We start from the raw sequence: 7,894 nt of genomic DNA, 5'->3' as shown, positions 1-7,894 counted from the left end.
GAGGAAATCCCTCCAAAGTGAGGGATTGTCACCACAACTAGTGTCCCCACTGAAAGATTTCTCTTCACTTTCGTTGGTAACGGTAAACATGACAAATATAGAGGATGAATAGAGACAAAGACAGCAGTAAAAACCTGACAGGTGTTCTGATCCCACTACACTCTATTAAAGACAAATAAAAGCTTTTCTTCTAGTTATACTTTCAGGTATTATTAAACCCAAGATAAAATGTTTTTATACATTTCAGCTTGGGGGGGGTGGAGTTATATGTACTAGCAGATTTAGATACATTAAAAATTTGAAGCCAAACTCCAGCTCACACTTTATAATCAGTTACAGCAAAAAGTGTTTTTCCTTTTGGGAAGCACCCCTCTAAGTGGTAAATGGTTTGTCTCAACCTTCTAACTCAGTGGTCTCCAAACTGTGGCCCCTTGCTTGTCTTTATCTGACCCTTGGGCATCAACAATGGGGCACCATTCCTTCCACTGACACCAATGATAGGACACTATTCCTTCCCCTGATATCAATGATTGGCACTATTCCTCCTCCTAATACAAGGGACTATTCTTCAGGCTGACACCAAAGAGGAAGCCCCATTCCTTCCACTGGCACCAAAGAGGAAGCACCATTCCTTCCACTGACACCAATAATAGGGCACTATTCCTCCCACTGACACCAGTGATGGGGCACTATTCCTCCCACTGACACCAGTGGTTGGGCACTATTCCTCCCACTGACACCAGTGGTTGGGCACTATTCCTCCCACTGACACCAGTGGTGGGGCACTATTCCTCCCACTGACACCAGTGGTGCGGCACTATTCCTCCCACTGACACCAGTGGTGGGGCACTATTCCTCCCACTGACACCAGTGGTGGGGCACTATTCCTCCTACGGACACCAGTGGTGGGGCACTATTCCTCCCACGGACACCAGTGGTTGGGCACTACTCCTCCCACGGACACCAGTGGTTGGGCACTACTCCTCCCACGGACACCAGTGGTTTGGCACTACTCCTCCCACAGCCACCAGTGGTTGGGCACTACTCCTCCCACGGACACCAGTGGTTGGGCACTATTCCTCCCACGGACACCAGTGGTTGGGCAATACTCCTCCCACGGACACCAGTGGTTGGACACTATTCCTCCCACGGACACCAGTGGTTCGGCACTACTCCTCCCACGGACACCAGTGGTTGGGCACTATTCCTCCCACGGACACCAGTGGTTGGGCACTATTCCTCCCACGGACACCAGTGGTTGGGCACTATTCCTCCCACGGACACAAGTGGTTGGGCACTACTCCCACGGACACCAATGATAGGGCACTATTCCTCCCACTGACACCAATTATAGGGCACTATTCCTCCCACTGACACCAATGATAGGGCACTATTCCTCCCACTGACACCAATGATAGGGCACTATTCCTCCCACTGACACCAATGATAGGGCACTATTCCTCCCACTGACACCAATGATAGGGCACTATTCCTCCTACTGACACCAATGATAGGGTACTATTCCTCCCACTGACACCAATGATAGGGCACTATCCCTCCCACTGACACCAATGATAGGGTACTATTCCTCCCACTGACACCAATGATAGGGCACTATCCCTCCCACTGACACCAATGATAGGGCACTATTCCTCCCACTGACACCAATGATAGGGCACTATCCCTCCCACTGACACCAATGATAGGGTACTATTCCTCCCACTGACACCAATGATAGGGCACTATCCCTCCCACTGACACCAATGATAGGGCACTATTCCATCCCGATACCTACACTATTCCTTATTTTCTACTCACACTGGCCACATTCCAACCTCCATAGAGTCTAAAGGGCAGAAAACTCACCCTTTGTTTAGAAAGTCTAGAGTCCCCTGCTCTAACTGCTACATCTACAGGACAGTTTGTTCTTATTTATTTATTACAGGTACTTATATAGCACCATCAATTTACATATATATTGTACATTCACATCAGTCCCTAATCCTCAAGGAGCTTACAATCTAAGGTCGCTAACTTACAATCATACATACACATACTAGGGATAATTTTAGATAGGATCCAATTAACCAAGCAGCATGTCTTTGAAGGAAACTGAAGTACCCGGAGGAGACCCATGCAGGCACAGGGAGGACATGCAAGCTCCAGGCAGGTATAGCCGTGGTTGGGGTTCAAACCGACAACCCTAGTACTGCCAGGCAGAAGTGTTAATCATTTAGACACTGTGCTGCTCTTATTCTGTTGAAAAACAACAGATTTACTGGCCGGATCACTGGTGAAAATGGTCCCGCAGCCTTCTGGGACCTGTGACGTGTCCCAGAAGACTGTGGGCATCTGCAGTGGCAGAAGTGGGCTGTCAAAGCCAGGCTCCTGCACTGCCCCCCCCCCAAAAAAAAGCCAAAATTAGAGGATGGGGGCCTAAAGCGGAACTTCCAGCGGTGGATTATTATTATTATTATACAGGATTTATATAGCGCCAACAGTTTGCTCAGCGCTTTTGGATGAAGTTAACCCTTCACTGCCGTAAGGCTGTCACAAGTTCCAAAGCACCCCTCCTTATTAGTGCCTTCCACAACCTTTCCTATAAGTGTCATATGTGACATCTGGCTACACCCGTATTAACACCCCGCTCGGTAGTTTTCAGGTAGACAGACCCTCCCAAGTCCAGGAATTGTACTTCCAGCCTTCCACTTCCTTCCAGCTACTTACAAGTGTTCCCTCACCTCACACTGACCTCGCTCCTTTACCTGCCCGAGGGCCATCAGCACCGCCAATTAGAGGCGGAGAAGCCAGCCAGCCGCCAATCACAGCTTCGGTGGGCGTCTCCTCCGTGCCAACTACACCTACTGCGTTCCGGCCCCCTCCAGCGCACCTGTGGCGCAAATGGGCGGGGTGTACAGGTAGAGGGCGGGGCGGCGCGTACAGGTAGAGGGCGGGGATTTGACGTTCTCCTTCTTTGTGATCTAGCTCAGCTCCCTGTGTCAGTGGCATCGCAGAGCAGCCGTCCAATGGGATGAGAGCTGGCAGGTGCAGGGTTCCCTCCAGTGACGTGTGACAGGCGCCCCCTCCCTGTGCTACCTGTGCACTTCCCCGGACTGGCTCAGTCGGTGCTCGTCTCCTGTCACCTCTTGGATCTATGACACACCATGACTGCCAGAGACACCTAGCACACCTGTCCGGGGACCTCCGATCAGCACACTGGGCACGCCTTCCTCCATGGTGAGCTGTCCCCTCCTGTGTACAAGGACACGCTGATCGCCGCGGACACAGGTGAGGATCGGCCTTCGGGGGCATCCATTGTACGGAGCCAGTGTGAGGACAACAGGTGACAGTGTGTGCGGGGACATTGGACTTTACTCTGGCCTTCAGTCTTGTATGTAGACGACTGTCACCTGTGCGAGTGTGGATCTGTCCCTGGAACTGGCCACCACCTCAGTGGTCTGCTGCAGGTCACCCCGATCTGTCCTCTCCTTCATGTCACCCCAAACTGCCTCTTCTCTGGATTGCAAAGACACTTTGCCTTTTATTCTTTTCTTTCCTTCTTCCTCTATACTTCTCCCTCTCATCTTTGCGTTTTCTATCTCTTACCCCCCTCTCTCTGTTTCTCTATCTTTCGTTCTTTCGCTCTCTTGTTTTCCTTCTCCCTCGTTCTTTCCCCCTCTCTTTCTTTCATTCTTCCCCCCTCTCTTTCTCTCTCTCTTTCTCATTATTTCCCCCTCTTTCTTTCATTCTTTCCCTCTTTTTCTCATTCCCCCCCTCTATCTCTCTCTCTTTTATTCTCTCTCATTCTTTCCCCCCTCACTTTCTTTTTCTCATTCCTTCTCTCTCTCACTCTCTTTGGTTTTTTACCCCCTCTCTTTCACTCATTCCTTCTCTCTCTCATTATTTCCCTCTTCCCTTCTATATCTCTTTCATTATTTCCCTCTCTTTTTCTTTTTCATTCTCTCTCTCTCTCGTTCTTTCCCCCTCTTCTCTCTTTCTCTCTCGTTCTTTCCCCCTCTTCTCTCTTTCTCTCTCGTTCTTTCCCCCTCTTCTCTCTTTCTCTCTCGTTCTTTCCCCCTCTTCTCTCTTTCTCTCTCGTTCTTTCCCCCTCTTCTCTCTTTCTCTCTCGTTCTTTCCCCCTCTTCTCTCTTTCTCTCTCGTTCTTTCCCCCTCTTCTCTCTTTCTCTCTCGTTCTTTCCCCCTCTTCTCTCTTTCTCTCTCGTTCTTTCCCCCTCTTCTCTCTTTCTCTCTCGTTCTTTCCCCCTCTTCTCTCTTTCTCTCTCGTTCTTTCCCCCTCTTCTCTCTTTCTCTCTCGTTCTTTCCCCCTCTTCTCTCTTTCTCTCTCGTTCTTTCCCCCTCTTCTCTCTTTCCCTTTCATTCTTTCCCCTCTTCTCTCTTTCCCTTTCATTCTTTCCCTTCTTCTCTCCTTCCCTTTCATTCTTTCCCCTCTTCTCTCTTTCCCTTTCATTCTTTCCCCTCTTCTCTCTTTCCCTTTTATTCTTTCCCCTTTTTTCTCTTTCTCTTTCATTCTCCCCCCTCTCTCGCTCGTTCTTTCCCTCTTCCCTTCACTATCTTTCTTTTGTTCTTTCTCTCTCTTGTTCTTTCCTTCTCTCTCTCTTGTTCTTTCCTTCTCTCTCTTGTTCTTTCCTTCTCTCTCTCTCTCGCTCTTTCCCCCTCTCTCTCTCGTTCTTTCCCTCCCTCTCTCTCGTTCTTTCCCTCCCTCTCTCTCGTTCTTTCCCTCCCTCTCTCTCGTTCTTTCCCCCTCTCTCTCGTTCTTTCCCCCTCTCTCTCGTTCATTCTTTCCCCCTCTCTCTCGTTCATTCTTTCCCCTCTCTCTCGTTCATTCTTTCCCCTCTCTCTCTCGTTCATTCTTTCCCCTCTCTCTCTCGTTCATTCTTTCCCCTCTCTCTCTCGTTCATTCTTTCCCCTCTCTCTCTCTCGTTCATTCTTTCCCCTCTCTCTCTCTCGTTCATTCTTTCCCCTCTCTCTCTCTCGTTCATTCTTTCCCCTCTCTCTCTCTCGTTCATTCTTTCCCCTCTCTCTCTCTCTCGTTCATTCTTTCCCCTCTCTCTCTCTCGTTCATTCTTTCCCCTCTCTCTCTCTCGTTCATTCTTTCCCCTCTCTCTCTCTCGTTCATTCTTTCCCCTCTCTCTCTCTCGTTCATTCTTTCCCCTCTCTCTCTCTCGTTCATTCTTTCCCCTCTCTCTCTCTCTCGTTCATTCTTTCCCCTCTCTCTCTCTCTCGTTCATTCTTTCCCCTCTCTCTCTCTCTCGTTCATTCTTTCCCCTCTCTCTCTCTCTCGTTCATTCTTTCCCCTCTCTCTCTCTCTCTCGTTCATTCTTTCCCCTCTCTCTCTCTCTCGTTCATTCTTTCCCCTCTCTCTCTCTCGTTCATTCTTTCCCCTCTCTCTCTCTCGTTCATTCTTTCCCCTCTCTCTCTCTCGTTCATTCTTTCCCCTCTCTCTCTCTCGTTCATTCTTTCCCCTCTCTCTCTCTCGTTCATTCTTTCCCCTCTCTCTCTCTCGTTCATTCTTTCCCCTCTCTCTCTCTCGTTCATTCTTTCCCCTCTCTCTCTCTCGTTCATTCTTTCCCCTCTCTCTCTCGTTCATTCTTTCCCTCTCTCTCTTTTGTTCCCCCCTCTCTCTTTCTCTCTCATTCTTTCTCTCTTGTTCTCCCCCTCTCTCTCTTTTTGTTCTTCCCCCCCTCTCTCTTTTTGTTCTTCCCCCCCTCTCTCTTTTTGTTCTTCCCCCCCCCTCTCTCTTTTTGTTCTTCCCCCCCCTCTCTCTTTTTGTTCTTCCCCCCCCTCTCTCTTTTTGTTCTTCCCCCCCTCTCTCTTTTTGTTCTTCCCCCCCCTCTCTCTTTTTGTTCTTTCCCCCCCCCTCTCTTTTTGTTTTCCCCCCCTCTCTCGTTCATTCTTTCCCCCTCTCTCTCGTTTATTCTTTCCCCTCTCTCTCGTTCATTCTTTCCCCTCTCTCTCGTTCATTCTTTCCCCTCTCTCTCGTTCATTCTTTCCCCTCTCTCTCTCATTCATTCTTTCCCCTCTCTCTCTCTCTCGTTCATTCTTTCCCCTCTCTCTCTCTCGTTCATTCTTTCCCCTCTCTCTCTCTCGTTCATTCTTTCCCCTCTCTCTCTCGTTCATTCTTTCCCCTCTCTCTCTCTCGTTCATTCTTTCCCCTCTCTCTCTCTCGTTCATTCTTTCCCCTCTCTCTCTCGTTCATTCTTTCCCCTCTCTCTCTCGTTCATTCTTTCCCCTCTCTCTCGTTCATTCTTTCCCCCTCTCTCTCGTTCATTCTTTCCCCCTCTCTCTCGTTCATTCTTTCCCCCTCTCTCTCGTTCATTCTTTCCCCCTCTCTCTTTTGTTCCCCCCTCTCTCTTTCTCTCTCATTCTTTCTCTCTTGTTCTCCCCCCCTCTCTCTTTTTGTTCTTTCCCCCTCTCTCTCTCTTTTTGTTCTTCCCCCCCCCTCTCTCTTTTTGTTCTTCCCCCCCCCCTCTCTCTTTTTGTTCTTCTCCCCCCTCTCTCTTTTTGTTCTTCTCCCCCCTCTCTCTTTTTGTTCTTCTCCCCCCTCTCTCTTTTTGTTCTTCTCCCCCCTCTCTCTTTTTTGTTCCCCCCCTCTCTTTTTTTTGTTCTCCCCCCCTCTCTTTTTTTTGTTCTCCCCCCCTCTCTTTTTTTTGTTCTCCCCCCTCTCTCTCTTTCTCTCCCTCTCTCTATTTCTCTCTCCCTTTCTCACTCTGTTTTTCTTTCCTTCTCTCTCTGTTTCTCTTGTCTTATTTCCCCTCTCTATTTCTCTTTTTTTCCTTTTTCATTCTCTCACACTCTCTTTCTCTGTCTTTTGCCCTGTCTCCTTTGTTCTCATTCTCCCTTTCTTTCTTCTTTCTTTCTTTTCCTCTCTTTAATCTCTCTTTTATTTCTCTCTCTCTTTATATATATATATATATATATATATATATATACACGGTATACACAGTATAATAAAGTGCTGTATCTAAGCTGCTGCCAGTAGGGCCTTCCCCATCTCCCACAGTGGATAGGACATGATGCTGTGTTGCGCCATGGCCCCCTGGGACAATATCAGGAACAAACAGGCTTAGATACGCCACTTTAGCAGCAGCGATGGATGGAAGCCAGGTACAGGGTCAGGTGTAAGGTGTGAGCAGTGTGTATTCCCTTGTTGACTTTTTCCAAAGGATAATATTCAGTCAGAACTGTGTTGTGGATCCTGCTAGGAAACTTATCAAGGGCCCCCTTCCATCGGTAATCTTGATCTCTAATACAGGTCCTCTACTGTTGGAGAATACCAGTGTCATTCATAGGAATGGTACAAACATTCCCCAATTATATCTGTGCTGATTACGTGTATTTGGTAAATGCTGTTATCTCCTGTACAGTATATGTCACTGTGTGAATGGGCCGCTAAGGGGTCTTATGCTTCTAGGCCTCAAAGCCATTGCATGGTCTTCTCTGGATATAGTTACACTCCTGTTCATCTAACCATGGCCAGCATCAGGTGAGTAACGGTGAGAGCCGATTCTGATGTCATCAAAGTGACGCTCAAGCTGCAGTCCATTTCATGATTAAGGCCAGAGGAGTGGTCATGTGACTAGCGCAAAAAACATCTGGAAAATACTTAGGGGGTGAATACTGAATAAATTAGGAGCATTAAAGTTTTAAATTGCGCGTATTGCATTTGTTTTCTCTAGGCCTCATGAGACGCAAGATCAGTGATGCAAAGCAGAATTAAACACTTTTACTTTTTAAAGCCAAACTCCTAACATACAGACGTGTCCTTGGAGCTGTAGAAGATTACTGCTTAGTTCGGCAGTAATAAATTGTCGATTTTCCTCCGTGTTGTTAGGGTCGGGTCCATATCATTGTTGCAATATACTCATTCACACCG

The 7,894-nt window shown here is 48.1% G+C and overlaps 1 protein-coding gene across 1 annotated transcript in view; it reads left to right on the top strand.

Moving 5' to 3' along the window:
* Positions 1 to 3,017: 3,017 nt before the first annotated feature.
* PRR15 (proline rich 15) overlaps positions 3,018 to 7,894 on the top strand; it is a 29,210-nt gene continuing 24,333 nt past the window's right edge. The window contains exon 1 of the mRNA XM_089669878.1: positions 3,018 to 3,288. The gene's annotated coding sequence lies outside the window, so the exon portion shown is untranslated. The remainder of the gene's footprint in view (positions 3,289 to 7,894) is intronic.

This window comes from Staurois parvus, unplaced genomic scaffold, assembly GCF_062004578.1.
Source record: "Staurois parvus isolate SC_StPar_1 unplaced genomic scaffold, SC_StPar_1.0 ptg000082l, whole genome shotgun sequence".
In the NCBI taxonomy this organism is placed as follows: domain Eukaryota; kingdom Metazoa; phylum Chordata; class Amphibia; order Anura; family Ranidae; genus Staurois; species Staurois parvus.
The sequence above is the reverse complement of the archived record's forward strand: the minus strand, read 5'-3'. Positions and strand labels throughout refer to the sequence as shown.